This window comes from Mytilus trossulus, chromosome 9 (assembly GCF_036588685.1).
Source record: "Mytilus trossulus isolate FHL-02 chromosome 9, PNRI_Mtr1.1.1.hap1, whole genome shotgun sequence".
NCBI classification, from domain to species: domain Eukaryota; kingdom Metazoa; phylum Mollusca; class Bivalvia; order Mytilida; family Mytilidae; genus Mytilus; species Mytilus trossulus.
Window position 1 is genome coordinate 65,547,166 of NC_086381.1, and position 14,312 is coordinate 65,561,477.

At 29.4% G+C, this 14,312-nt stretch overlaps 2 long non-coding RNA genes across 2 annotated transcripts; both read right to left on the reverse strand.

Annotated features, from left to right (window-relative positions):
• Positions 1-2,306: 2,306 nt before the first annotated feature.
• On the reverse strand, positions 2,307-10,330 carry LOC134683255 (uncharacterized). Its single transcript, XR_010100980.1, has 6 exons — positions 10,127-10,330; positions 9,333-9,400; positions 8,419-8,483; positions 6,576-7,794; positions 4,295-4,364; positions 2,307-2,785 (listed from the first exon to the last, which is right to left on the reverse strand). It is a non-coding gene; the product is annotated as an uncharacterized LOC134683255 (long non-coding RNA).
• Positions 10,331-11,139: 809 nt separating this feature from the next.
• On the reverse strand, positions 11,140-13,121 carry LOC134683254 (uncharacterized). Its single transcript, XR_010100979.1, has 3 exons — positions 12,712-13,121; positions 12,345-12,406; positions 11,140-11,445 (listed from the first exon to the last, which is right to left on the reverse strand). It is a non-coding gene; the product is annotated as an uncharacterized LOC134683254 (long non-coding RNA).
• Positions 13,122-14,312: the final 1,191 nt, after the last annotated feature.

Sequence of the window (14,312 nt, forward strand, 5' to 3'; positions counted from 1 at the left end):
CATAGTGGCAGCTGAGGGTGAAACCAAAATTTTTTTTTTTTCTCATGGTCCAAAACAAATTATTTTTTCACCAAAACCTGGAAACAAACTTTTTTTTTCCAAAAAAAAACATAGCTGGGGCAGCCCCCCCCCCCCCCCCCGAAAATCAAATGGTTGCAGCCTAAAAAATGTCCAATTCATGTCATAACAAGAATGTGTTCAAAGTACCCAACATGGATGTCCCCACTCGCATTATCATTTTACATGTTCAATGGAACATGAAATTGGGTAAAAAGTCTTCTTTGGCATTAAAATTAGAAAGATCATACCATAGGGAATGTGTGTACTAAGTTTCAAGTTGATTGGACTTCAACTTCATCAAAAACTACCTCGACTAAAAACTTTAACCTGAAACTTGCACTTTCCTTTTCTATTTTAATTGGACCGTGAAATTGGGGTCAAAAGTCTAATTTGGCTGTAAAATTGGAAAGATCATATCATAAGGAACATACATACTAAATTTCATGTTGATTGCACTTCAGCTTAAAAAAAAACTACCTTGACCAAAAACTTTAACCTGAAGCGGGACAGACGGACGAACGGTACGACAAACGGACGAACAGACCAGAAAACATAATGCCCCTCTACTATCATAGATGGGGCATAAAAACACCCTGGTTATTGAACCTATAGGGTAAAATGTATAATGAAACACCATGAGGCATCTGCATACAGATATGGAGCTATCGACCCTCTTCTACAGTTTGCATAATTATGATTTTACATAAATCCTTTTAGCATTATAGTCACCTATTAACAGCATTGGTAGCTATATGATGGTAATCAGCAAACACAATGATCAATTCTGTAAGGTAGTGCTTAAAGCATCATTTATTTTGGGTCTTATTCAAACCAGCAAAGAAATTACACAAAAAATTCTTAAAAAAGTTGAATGATGATGATAGACACCTAATGGAAATATAAATCATCTGCATGTGTGTCATACCGTGGACCACAGAAATCTCTTCCCCCTTTACTTATCCAAATTCAAATGAAATGAGGCTGGTTTTTCAAATATATTTTATTTACCAAATATAATTATTATGATATATCACAATGATACAAAATATCCAAATGAAACCAAACACAATCTGCTTTTGTTAGGTGTGTACGAATATCAAAAAACAAATTGATTCTACTGGGATATGATTTTGGACACGTCTGTAAATTATCTCTACAATAAAAAGGAGGAAAAGGATCTGCATCATGGGTTTTGTATCATTAGCATAATATTACATTTATACAAAATAAATGTTGACATTACTGAGGATTCTATTTATTTTCCGGGTTGTTTTTATAATATTGTTTTGAATACTAATTAGGGGGAGATAATCCTAATGTAATTTCCAATTAAATAAGCATTATGAATTAAATTAAATCATGTCTAATTTTTGATACATGTATTAAATTCTGTAAACAGAGTAATTATTCTTTGTTTAATAAAAAAAAACCTTTTTATTGCTAACCAAACTTATAAAAGAATTCCATAAACAACAGAATCCTCAATTAGTGCCAACTTTTAAAAATGACATTTAAAAAACATTACAATTCTTAAACAAAGGAAATTAAAGCTATGTTTATGCTACAATAAAAAATACATGAATCAAATTATTTTTTTAGAACAAACTCAACTTATTTACTGGGTTATAAAAAAACAAAATAGCAGACGTGGATTAAGAGGATTTTTCAGAGGGCCCCCTTCAGTGGGAAAAATTTGGTTTAATATTTAGGGAATCACTAAAACATGACTGGAGCAGGCCGGGCCCCGCTGAAGCAGTCAGTGCCCCCATATTCCTGGAAAATTTCTGGATCCACCACTGACTAAATATCTTGATCTGTGCAAAAAAATATCAGATCACCAAGGATATGTTTAACAATTCATTTCATATTTTTAATCACATGCTGTTTTAAAATAAAAAGTAAAGTTTATTTACTCACACCAAATTTCTAAGCATATTAATCTTTATTAAATGTCCCCCCCCCCCCCCCCCCCCCCCCAAATCCCTTTCGGAGGAAAAATTTGGTTGATTGTACAGGAAATGACTGGTGTTGGGCCCCTTTATGTTAAGTTCTGGATTCGCAAATAGGTAAAGTGAGTAAGTGTATGATATGTTTGTTTATCCATCTACAACTTTAACCCACAATTATCAAGATTAAATGGGACTTTCTCTAAACTTTCAAATAATCTTCAGTATCTGCCAACACTGTGTTCCATTGTTTTCACTTCAAAAAGGTTGGGAAAACCCAAAATTTCATTATAATAAATTAAAAAACATACTGCCTTTAGTACAGAAAATCAGCTGAAAGTTTCAATGAAAATCTACCAAGCTGTGGATGAGAGCTGATGATGGACAAACAAACAAACAATACAAATCTTCTTTAACACCCCATTTCAAAGGCATATTTATGGGGATGTCTCCTCTCCCTGTTGCGGGAAAAATTTTGTTTAATCAATTGCGCTGGCCCCCTCTAAGAAAGTCCTTTAGGACCCCGCAAAATTTAAGTTTTAATGATTCATCAATTAAAAAACAATAATTGAATGCAAATGGAATACAAATAATATAAATACAAAAATATCCAATTTGAAACTCAATACAGGAATAAAAACAATTTGTTTACAACTCATTCTGCCACAAGATTACTGTCTAAGGATTCTACTAAAAAAAGATAGTAACAGTTCAGCCACAGTTTGCAGGATATTGTCTGAAGATTGTACCACACAAGGCAGCAAAGGTGACACTTTCAACTGAAAAGAAATAAAGTCAAGTTTTAATTATTGTTTGATTTCGAATTAATTATTATTCTGGAATATAATAACATTTAATGTGCAATTTTTCAAATAAAAAAAGAACCTGATATCACTGAATGTGAAATATAAAAAATAGAAGATGTGGTATGATTGCCAATGAGACAACTCTCCACAAGAGACCAAATGATACAGAAATTTAAAACAACTATAGACTGTATGACCGTCGACAATGAGCAATGCCCATAAACCATTATCAAGTCAACTATAAAAGATTCCCAAAATGACATCTGTAAAACAATTCAATCAAGATAACTAATGGCCTCATTTATGTACAAAAAATGAACAAAAAACAAATATGTAACACATCAACATACAACCCCAGAAACAGGCTCCTGAAGACAAAAATAAACTTTCCAAACTTTTCTGAGACTTAAGGTGGTACCTTACACTACAGGGAGATAACTCTGTAAAATCAGCTAAACGTTTTAATTACGTTGTGTTATTTAGGGAGGATTAAGCTTTTTAATGATCAAAAGTAGTGTTTGTAAAACTGCTATATAATCAGTGTAATTTATCTGATAAAATAGTTCGTTCAACGTTTTTGAAATTTTTATATTTTTGTCAAAGGGTCAAAAGTAATACTTTGTCAAAATTTTATGAAAATATAAACGAGCCAAATTAATTTTAGTGAAATTGTTGGGTACCACCTTAACATCAATTTTCCATGAGTAATTATTTGAAATATTCAACATGATGAATGCAGAAGCTGCTGATAAATTCACTTAAACAAAAAGTTAAAATAATTGAATACGGTATGTTATTTGTTGTTTAGTTGACACTTACTCCACACAAAATTTATGTTAAAAATGTAGGAATAAAATTCTTTTGAAAGTTGAAACAAATATATGAACCACTGAATGTAAGGCAGTTATTATGCATCTTTTTATAAAAGCTATTTTTTTACTTGATATCAGGTTATATCCCCTTCATATTTCTTGTTCAGGAAAGGGACAAAAAATCAGTAAAAATGGATACATAGATATCTAGGGGCATAGATACATGTATAATTAAAATTTAAATTGTTTGTTGATTAATAAATTCTCACCTTAAACAGCTCTCTTTACTCCTCAAGCAAGTTACCCAAAGGAAACTACCCAAAGGAAACTTGTGATGCTTACCTGTAAAACAAAGTTCAAGGTCAGTTATTCGCAACTTTAAAATATATATAGATCATAATAATTGATTAAAAGTTCTCGAATAACATACAAAATTCTGTGAGAAAATAATTGGTATTCAAAATCAAACTAATGGTTGTGTTTTCTGCTCTTTGTATGTTTTTTTTATCTCTCCAACTCATTCTAGATTGCTATTTTCAATTCTATTAAGTTTGCAATACAAAAATAAACTTGTACTTTATCATATAGTATAGTATTTCAAACCTTTAAAAAAACAATTGATATCAATTACTATTAAATTATGAAAAAAACTAAAAGCTTGTATACCTACCATCATGTTAACAATATCAGATATTCAAGTCTTACTCCCCACACCATGAAAACATTGTAATTTCAACAACCTGGAAAAAAATGTTTTTAAGATTAAATTGTACATAAGATTTTTTTTAAAAGTGTAACAAAATTATGCCTTGTCACATTTCTTATGAATTTGTCTTATACTATCATTTTCTGTATGTTAACTTGATACCTAAGGTACAAAACAATTCAATTGAATACAAGTTGTTGTTCACATCCATTTGTATTTTTGTGCATCTGATGAGTTGAGCCTTTTTCAACTGATTTTTATAGTTCGTTCTTATGTTGTACTGTTATACCACTTTCCCAGGTTAGGGGGAGGGTTGGGATCCTGCTAACATGTTTAACCCCGCCACATTATTTTTGTACATGCTTGTCCCAAGTCAGGAGCCTGTAATTCAGTGGTTGTCGTTTGTTTATGTGTTACATATTTGTTTTTCGTTCATTTTTTTACATAAATAAAGCCGTTAGTTTTCTTGTTTGAATTGTTTTACATTGTCTTATCAGAACCTTTTATAGTTGACTATGCAGTATGGGCTTTGCTCATTGTTGAAGGCTGTACAGTGACCTATATTTGTTAAAGTCTGTGTCATTTTGGTCTTTTGTGGATAGTTGTCTCAATGGCAATCATACATATCCAACTAAGTTGGACATCACGTGACTTTTGTGACGTATTATAGCCGCCATTTTGTATTATATATCCCCATATTAAATGCATATATGCTTCAATAAAGTTTAATTTTCTCATAAACCTGACCCGTTTTCTTACTTTTGCAAATCAATCCTTGATATTCAAACACATTTCTATCAAACAATGTTGGTCCTAACAGTTTAATTTTTGATTAAATTCGGTCAAATCGGAATCGTAAAACATGCACTTTTTCTCGTCATTTCTCCGTTGACTCAATGCTAAATTACCGATACCCATGTCTTCTTTTACAACAAATAAAGGAATTCTTTAAATAAAACACAAACTTTGCAAATCGATTAAGTATATTCAAACATATAGTTTGCGATGAATACTACTTAAAACAGTTTAATTTCAGGGCAAATTCGGTCAAACATCGACTTAAAAAAGGGTATTTTCCGAGATTTTTCCAAAATGGCGGCTGATGTATCATCTGAAAATGTTGCATCAAATCAAAGATTGCTATAGTAAGACTTTCCTAGAGTATATTTAATTTGTCATACAGAATCTCTGATGTTTCTGTTATTTTCATTTGGTGATATTTCGATATCATTGATTTCAAATTTCTTAATAAAAAAAATTTTTTTAAGTGTGACACAGGAACATTTATTTTGACAGATATTCATCCAGGAGATACTGTTACCAGAAAATAGTTTACAATATCTAAAATAAAAAAAAAATCTCTTCTTTTTTTAAAGGTGTTTTTCAAGTTTTCTGTATATTTTATCTTTCTTTAGAAATATATTTATACATTCCTTTTAGAACAAAAAAAAATGTTTTCATCCTAAGTGAAAAAAATCAATGTCCAATTATAATAGATGAATATTCTATACCTTTAAAATTTCATTCCTTGACCGAACAGGTGAAATCTAACTTGGGTTATAATGTTACATCATAATATATTGTCAGGTAGACGTTCAAACCAAAAGCAACCAGGTGACATTCAACATCCTGTCAGTGTGTATACATGTATTACCAGAGTTTAAATTTTGTGATATACAAAAGTTTTCATAAATGTACAAATAAATATCTTCTCCTTCCCGTGTCAAATCAGAAGAATTTTGTTTCATAATAAACTTTAGGAAAATATGAATATTATGAAAATTTCTTTAAAAAAAAAATTTTTGCATAAAAGGCGTTCAAATATTTATATGTTTCTATAATTATTAAAGATTCAAATTTTAATTTAAATGAATTTCGATCATTGAATATGATTTTATTGTTATTTATTTTTTAATTCAATATTTAAAGTTAAATCCAGGCAATGAATCGATATAAAGTTTAAATTGTGTAAAAAAAAAGAAGAGTTTTTGTATACATTCCAACAAAGACGTATAATATGATTGGTCTGGTTTTAACAATATTGTATACCCGATTATATATATCGACAGAGTTATCGGTCCTGAATAGGACTGATATAGTTGGGTATGCCACATCTTCTTTTTAATGTGTTATACAATTGTTCAGCATTGATGTAGATGTCCTCAAAATCAAACCCATTATAAACAAATAATTTAAAATGCCTATAATAATATGATCATTAGTTTTGTGGAATATTTCAACTCACCACATATTTTTCATGGTAAGGCCTCAGACTGGGTTGAAGATTTAATTGACCATCTTCCTTAAGAGCTGCTATCCTAACCTGGAAGGTGGTTTATGTCCTCATCTTATTGTCCATTTGCTTTCAGAAATAACATTATGTAAAAATAAATATCAGATGCACTTTTTAAGTCTTTTGAAATTTCACCTAATCAATTGTAGTTACCCACAATTTCTCCCACCCTCCAAATCTATTATCTATAGCTAGAGCTCTGTTTACATTTTTTTTTATTTACAGAACTCTAAATAAAAGTAATTTTAGCAAGTATACATCTGATATTTAAAGAAAATGTGTACAAAAGTGAATATTTTAATTAAAAAAGTTATATTCCATATAAACACTCAGGAAATTTCAAGTATAATGAGTATAACAAAGGAATTACCTCCCTTTTGTCCTGAAAATTTCACACTGTTGAGACTCCACACCCTTTAAATATTTAACAATACAAAATTTGTATAATTAAAATAAAGAAATAATAATATGTAAAAACTACAACACATTTCAATAAAGGGATGCGCTTTAGCACATGATACGGCCGTTGCTCTTTTAAGTTTCACCAAAACTGCATAAAATCCCCCTTTTTTAAGTATAAAAATTCATTACTTAAGAAAACGTAAAATCTAAAATTAATAAAAAGGGAAAGGGAGCTTATGTCAATAGATATAAACAATTCATAAAAGTTTCATGGACATTGGTGAAAGCCTTTTTGAGTTATTGTCCAGGTGTGAAAAATCCCCCTTTTTTATGAATAAAGCCCCATAAATCCAAAACTTAAAATCTGGAATTTATAAAAATTGAAAGGGAGCAATAACAAAATGTATATAAAAATTCAGGAAACTAAAAAAAAACACTTTACATATTTTTTTTTAGATTCTCCATTCTAAACCAACTGGAGGCCTTTTGACTAGACAGACTATTATTAAGTTGACAAGTAAAATTTGTCTGTTCCATTTCATTTTCAAAGTAAAAATGAAATAGAGATACAGGGGGTGGCGGAATAACGAAGAAGATCTAACAATTGTAAATACAAGCTTCCAATCTAATTGAAAATGGAGAATCTTTACACCTTTTTTTTTTTTTTTTTTTTTTTTATAAAAAATTACATTTTTTGAAATATATACAAAAAAAAATTGAATAACATTCTTCAGTTTTATCACATAATCATTGCTGCAGCCACAGCTTCCTGAAATAGAAATAAACATTCTTAAACATATTTGTCAAAACAAGATCAAACCGATATACCGATTTATACAATTATTAGCAAAAAAGGATGATAAAATCAATGGTTGATGTGCATCATGTTTATTTTCCTTTATTAGTTGTATGAATTAATGCATTGGTTTTCTAGTTTGAAACTGTTTCACATTTTGTTATGTTCAGGCAGGGCCTTTAAAACTGGTACTGTTAAACCAGAAATTATTGCATGCTATTCTTGTGATTTTTCAACAAATGGACAAATATGCAAGATAAATAATCCCAAGATTTCAGAAAAATCTGGCCTCAAAGTTTTGCATTAGAGATTAGATTTATAAATACAAGTTCCTATTGTGATATTCAACCAGTTGCATTATTTACATTCATATAGGTTTTGCTCATTGCTGAAGGTCCTACAGTGATTGTAATTTGCTTCTCTTATTGATAGTTGAGTAGTTGGCAATCTTATAACATCTCTTTATTCTTAAATACCCAATCCAGATTACCAGTATAATTAAAACTATTAATTTGGAAAATATTTCAAAATACATGTGTTCATAAAAAAATACATGGTGAATTTAAAAGTTCATTAATCAATATTTTAGTTTCTTACCATAAAATTCAGCTCCAATGGCCGTTTCCCAGCTTCAATCCTTGCAGACAAGCTGTGGTGCTAACCTGAAATATAAAATACAAAATTGTTTTAAAGGATAACTTCTGAAATACTGTATCTATGATATATAAAATGGGTTATATATGCGATAGGTTTTGAGAACATTGGTTAGACATCAATCCAACAACACAATTCAATCCTAAAAGGAGTAGGCTTAAAAGGGTTAAGTTGGCCCTAAGATTTTTTTTTTTTTTAAATCAAGCCCAAATACTACAAATTTAACATATATATTGTTCTGGTATCATTATTGATACAAAATAAACACTTCATTTTGGCACCTGACACTATAAACTATTAAGTTATGACATCTTGATTATGCAATTCTGGTGTATTCGCAAAAGCGCCAATTAAGGTCCAATTTTTCACAATTCAGAACAGTTTTTAGCATATCCAGTAATAGTTTACGTCTTTTTATTTAAATACATGTATTACCCTTGGTTCCTATAAGTTACGAAACATTTTGGATCAAAGGTATTCTTTAAGCTTTTAGGTAAGAAAATTCACAAAATTATAGCATTTTGATAATATCTCCCAATATAGCTAATTATGGAGACTACAATGTATTATAAAGAAGCGATTTATTTTAAGTCACATTAAGTTTCTTGAAATATATCCATTTAAGATCCAAATTGGGGCCCCTTTGATATTCTATGATAAAAGTTGAAATTTAAAATCTATTATAAGGCCATACTTTGCCAAGAGACCATTGTCATATGATACTGATAAAATAAAGAGTATATACTGTTGACCAAACTCTTATAAACCTTTAACCCTAAAAAAGTCAGTATTCATTTTAAAATAATCTTATTTATAGATTATTTTTTTTAAACAGGATTAACAATACTGGTACCTACCTACATATTAGCTGTATTTGACCACCAAGTCTTATTCCCACACCATGAAAACATGCCACAGAAAGTACCTAAAAAGAAATTAACACATTTATTAATTTTACAAACCAATTTCTATGTCAACCTAAAGATTGATTTACACATTTTTCTGATTTCTTACTTCAAGTACCAATAGTATAAAATCCACATATTTTGTAAAGATTGAAAAACAAACACAAGTAGTCAAGGTTTATGATTTGAATTCTGCACTCAACTAATTTGAATAATGAAAATGAGTTTCCCCATTGAATGAACAAATCTTGCTGTTAATTGTGCTAGTCTCCCCTTGAAAGTTAATTGTGCTAGTCTCCCCTTGAAAGTTAATTCCTATCTTAGAATTTACTCCTGCAATTGTAATAGAAATTCTTGTTAATGTACAATCAAGGGGTACAATTAAAATTACGTGATGGATATACACACACCGGAAGTTACAGTCGAACTCGCCGCTTGAAAAGTTAGTAGTTGCATTTTCTTGTTTATATCAATTAAATTTTGATTAACAAGTTGGCACACCGTATGTCGGATAGTATGTAGTTTTAAAATACACAATTGTTTTTGCTAGAAAGCGTGCAGTTATTGAAAACACTTCGACACAGTTCCAAATTTTCAACAAATTTTTGTGTCGAAGTGTTAGCATTAACTGCACGATTTCCAGCAATGATAATTGTGTATTTCAAAACTAGATAGTATCCAACATTCCATGCACTACCTTATTTATTAAATTTCATTGATATAAACAAGTAAATACGACTACTTACCTTTCAAGCGGTCTGCTCGACTGTTACTTCCGGTGTGTGTATATCCATCACATGATTTTGATTGTACCCCTTGACAATGGTATCCCAAAATATTAAACTGGTAAATAAATTATTGAAAGATGTTTTTCATGCAGAAAATAAGGATGAATATGTACATTTAACAAATATTTCTAGAAAATGTATAGAAATTGTTTGACTTCAATAAACTTGCCTTCTCAATTTCATGGTAAAGCCTCAGACTTGGTTGAACATTTTATTGACCATCTTCCTTAGAGTTGCTCTCCTGGCTGCCAGAGTGGCTGTCATCATTATCTTAATTGCAATCTTTTCGTTTTTGGTCCATTATTTATAGAAATAAATAAAAAAAATATCAGATGCACTCTCAATTAATCATGTATCTTGAAAATTTCACCAAATCAATTCTACCGATAGTGTCCCATAATTTCTCCCACCCGTAAATCTATTATCTGGAGCTCTGTTTACATTTTTTTTTATTTACAGAACTCTGAATAATAGTCATTGTTAGCTAGTATACATCTGATATTAAACAAAAAACTTATACATATGAATATTTAAGTAAAATAATAAATTTAAAAGAATGAGGAGTAAAACAGGGGAATAATTTATTACCTCCCTTTGCCAAAAATTTCACCTGTTTAGACTCCACATCATTGCTATATCTAACAAAAATACAAGATGGTATAGCTATAATAAATAATAAATAATTTGATATAAATTATTTAAATAATTAACAAAAATATTTAGTACATCATTGTTCACCTAGGTGGTTCACTTCCATTACTCCGATTTTCTCAACCAATTGAAAAAATGGACACCAAGATATAACAAATCTTGCTTATTGTGGCATTTAACACTAAAAATCTGAATTAATCTTTTCTCACCAAGATGTGTTTTTTTCTATGCTTCTTGTGAAATAATCTTTTTTATAGCTAAAAACACTGCAAAAAATAACAAACTAATGAAGAAAAAAAGAGATACATCCAACAAAAATAACATTATTTTTCTTTTTTTTTTTAGATTCTCCATTTTTAACCTTCTGGAAATGTTTGATAACACATTGACCATAATTAAGATATCAAGAGTAGGTCTAAAAGTAAAATCGGAAAATTATGAAGTATCAATTTAGCCAACAACTTCCAGCTTTGTTGAAAATGGAGAATCTTTACAATTTTTCAATTTTTTTTTTGGTAAAAAAATATGAACATTTTTTAAAACATACACAAAAATAGTCTGAATTACATTCTTTTTGGTTTCAGTTGTATTGCACAATAATTTCCTGCAGCCACAGTTGAAGTCACCTGAAAAAGAAATATACATTCTAATATCTTTCAGAACAATATTCAATGCAAAGGAATAAGTAACTAGTTAATAAATGCACTTATGATGCATAGAACAATAGAACATTGCTTTTACTTTGCTTTGAAGTGATTCTGTAGACTGAATTTACAAACAACCAGTCTTCAGTAGCAAACAAGGGATGACAAGTAGTTGGTTGTTGTTCGACGTATTTATAGATTATCGTTGAGATGACCAATGATAATCTGTTTATCGCTATTTTACCTATGACAACCTTGTCAATTTCAATGTCAATTTTGTTAGCAACGCCACGTGGTCTCCTTAGTTTCTAGCGATAATTTTTCCATCTCAAGTGAGAAGCATGATATGAAAATTATCACAAAAAAGATCAAAGGAAAAATGCACAAAATAGCGATAATTGTTATTATTTCATGGTTTCATTATAAATCAAGCTGTTGGTTTTCTTGTTTGAATTGTTTCACATTTTGCCATGTTTCTAACTTTTAAAGTTAACTGTAAGGTATATGTTTGGCTCATTATTGAAGGCCATAGTGACCATTTGTTGCTTACATATCATTTGGTCTCTGGGAGATAGTTGTTTCAGTGGCGATCATACCACATGATGGTCCACATCCCATTCATTATACAATGTATATACGGGAACAATTTTAGAAAACTTACAGATAGTAAGATTTTCTAAGTAACTGAATATTTTTTTTATTTCCTTTATTTATCTTGATACCTCCCTTTAGATTATATTACAGTTATAGTTCAAGAAAAATTAAAGTTTACTACGTCTCAAGATCTGCATAATTAAAATATAATACTTCTTTGCATAACATTCTAGGGTATTTACATGTTCTTGGCTAAATGACTCATTAATTTATGTATTGGTTCTTACCATATTAGTCAGCTCCAATGGCCATTCTCAGCCTCAATCCTTACAGACAAGCTGATGCTAATCTGAAATATAAAGTGTCAAGTCTTACCAGAATGGTTTCAAAAGATCACTGTTACCATATGAAATTATAAAGAAATAGGTTATATATGTGTAATAGAGGCTGAGAACATATATTAACTAGATAGCAATCCAACAAACTAAATAATTAGGTTCGATATTCAAAATTACGTTATGTTTGTACTGATAAAAAAAAAATGTGTAAACTAGAAACCAAACTCTTAGAAACATTCAAGCCTGAACCACATAAAATTTAAAAAGAATATTTATAAAACATTTATTTTATTCGAAACTGTATACTGGCACCTACCTATATACTAGCTGTATTAGACCTCCAAGTCTTATTCCCACACCATGAAAAAATCTCACAAAAAAAACCTGAAATATATGAAAATTTACAATTTATATACTTTATATTTCAATTTCCCTGACATTTACCAAACATTATTCCAATTTCTTACTATAACATAAATAACTGTAAAATCAATATAAAAGATTAAAATCAAAAACAGTAAGTCTTAAGTTTATTGATTGAATTTTCAACTCCACAAAAATAATAATTTAAATATATTCCATTGTTTATAAAGGTAAATTATGAGTTATCTCCCATTGAATGGCAAAAATAACATTTTACATTAGCAACATCAACTCTATCATATGCCCTTAATATACAATTTTTATCAAATTACTGATTGTATAGAAAATGTTTGGCTTAATTAAACTTGCCTTCTTATTTTCTTGGTGAAGCCTCATACTTGGTTGAAGATTTATGTAACCATCTTCCTTGGAGCTGCTGCCATGGCTACTTTTCATGCTTTTCAACATAATTCTTTGTGATAACCAGTTCACTGAATCCATTTTAATATTCCAATGTCCTTTCCGTTGTATATAATCCAATATACAATTGTCCAAAGAATGTTCCAAAGCATCTCACAATATTTTCTGTTTACATTCATGGCAGCATGGAAGTAATTCTCAATATAAAAAATAATTGTTTGAACTCATACATAAAACAGTAAAAATATCAGATGTGCTTTTATACATGTAACTTGAATTTTGAAAATTGACCAAATGTTTTTTTTTAAATACCCACAATTTCTCTTTCCATTTTTATTTAGAACTATGTTTACATTTTTTTTATTTACATAGCTCAAATTATTGCTCTTATATTAGTTAGCAGACATCTGATATGTAAATACCTAAAAAAAGAGGTTATAAAAAAAGAACAGAATATTTATTGGCTAACACCTATAAATCACAAACATTTTTTTAATATTTTGGAGCATAGTTTAATAAAATTTCCCTTGTTTTAAGTTTCTCTTCACACACATCATAAGTATGAAAATAATTCTACAAAAATTGATCATAGCCTGAAGTAGCTCAGTTGTGCAAGTTCATATTTTCCATCAACAAAGGAGAATGGTCTTTACTGAAATTTAAATATATGGAAATATAAAAGGTCAAACATTTGTGATGACGATTAACCTTAATCAATTTGCATGCTCATCATGTGAGTTCTAAACAAAAATTGTTACATTCTTACAAAGGTTTAAATAAAAATCTCCTAATTCAAGAATAGAAAAAATTATAACTGCAGGAGTTGATTACACAAATGAGTACTGTCTGTAAATTTTAATAAAATTTCACAAATTTCGGGAAAATGGGGGGAAATTTCTCAACCAGTTTCATACTAGGAATAACACAACTTCAACGTGAGTGCAATCTTCCTTTGAAGTTTCAATAGTAAAAGAAACGCTGATAATATAAAATACAAATATAATACAAAATAGTGGTATGTTGTAAGAAATCTTTACATTTAGGATAAAATTTAGGATGAAATATTGTAAACTCAAAAAATCCTGTTTCTTTAAATTAAAAAATAATTGTCCAAATTCAAATTCCATGTAATAA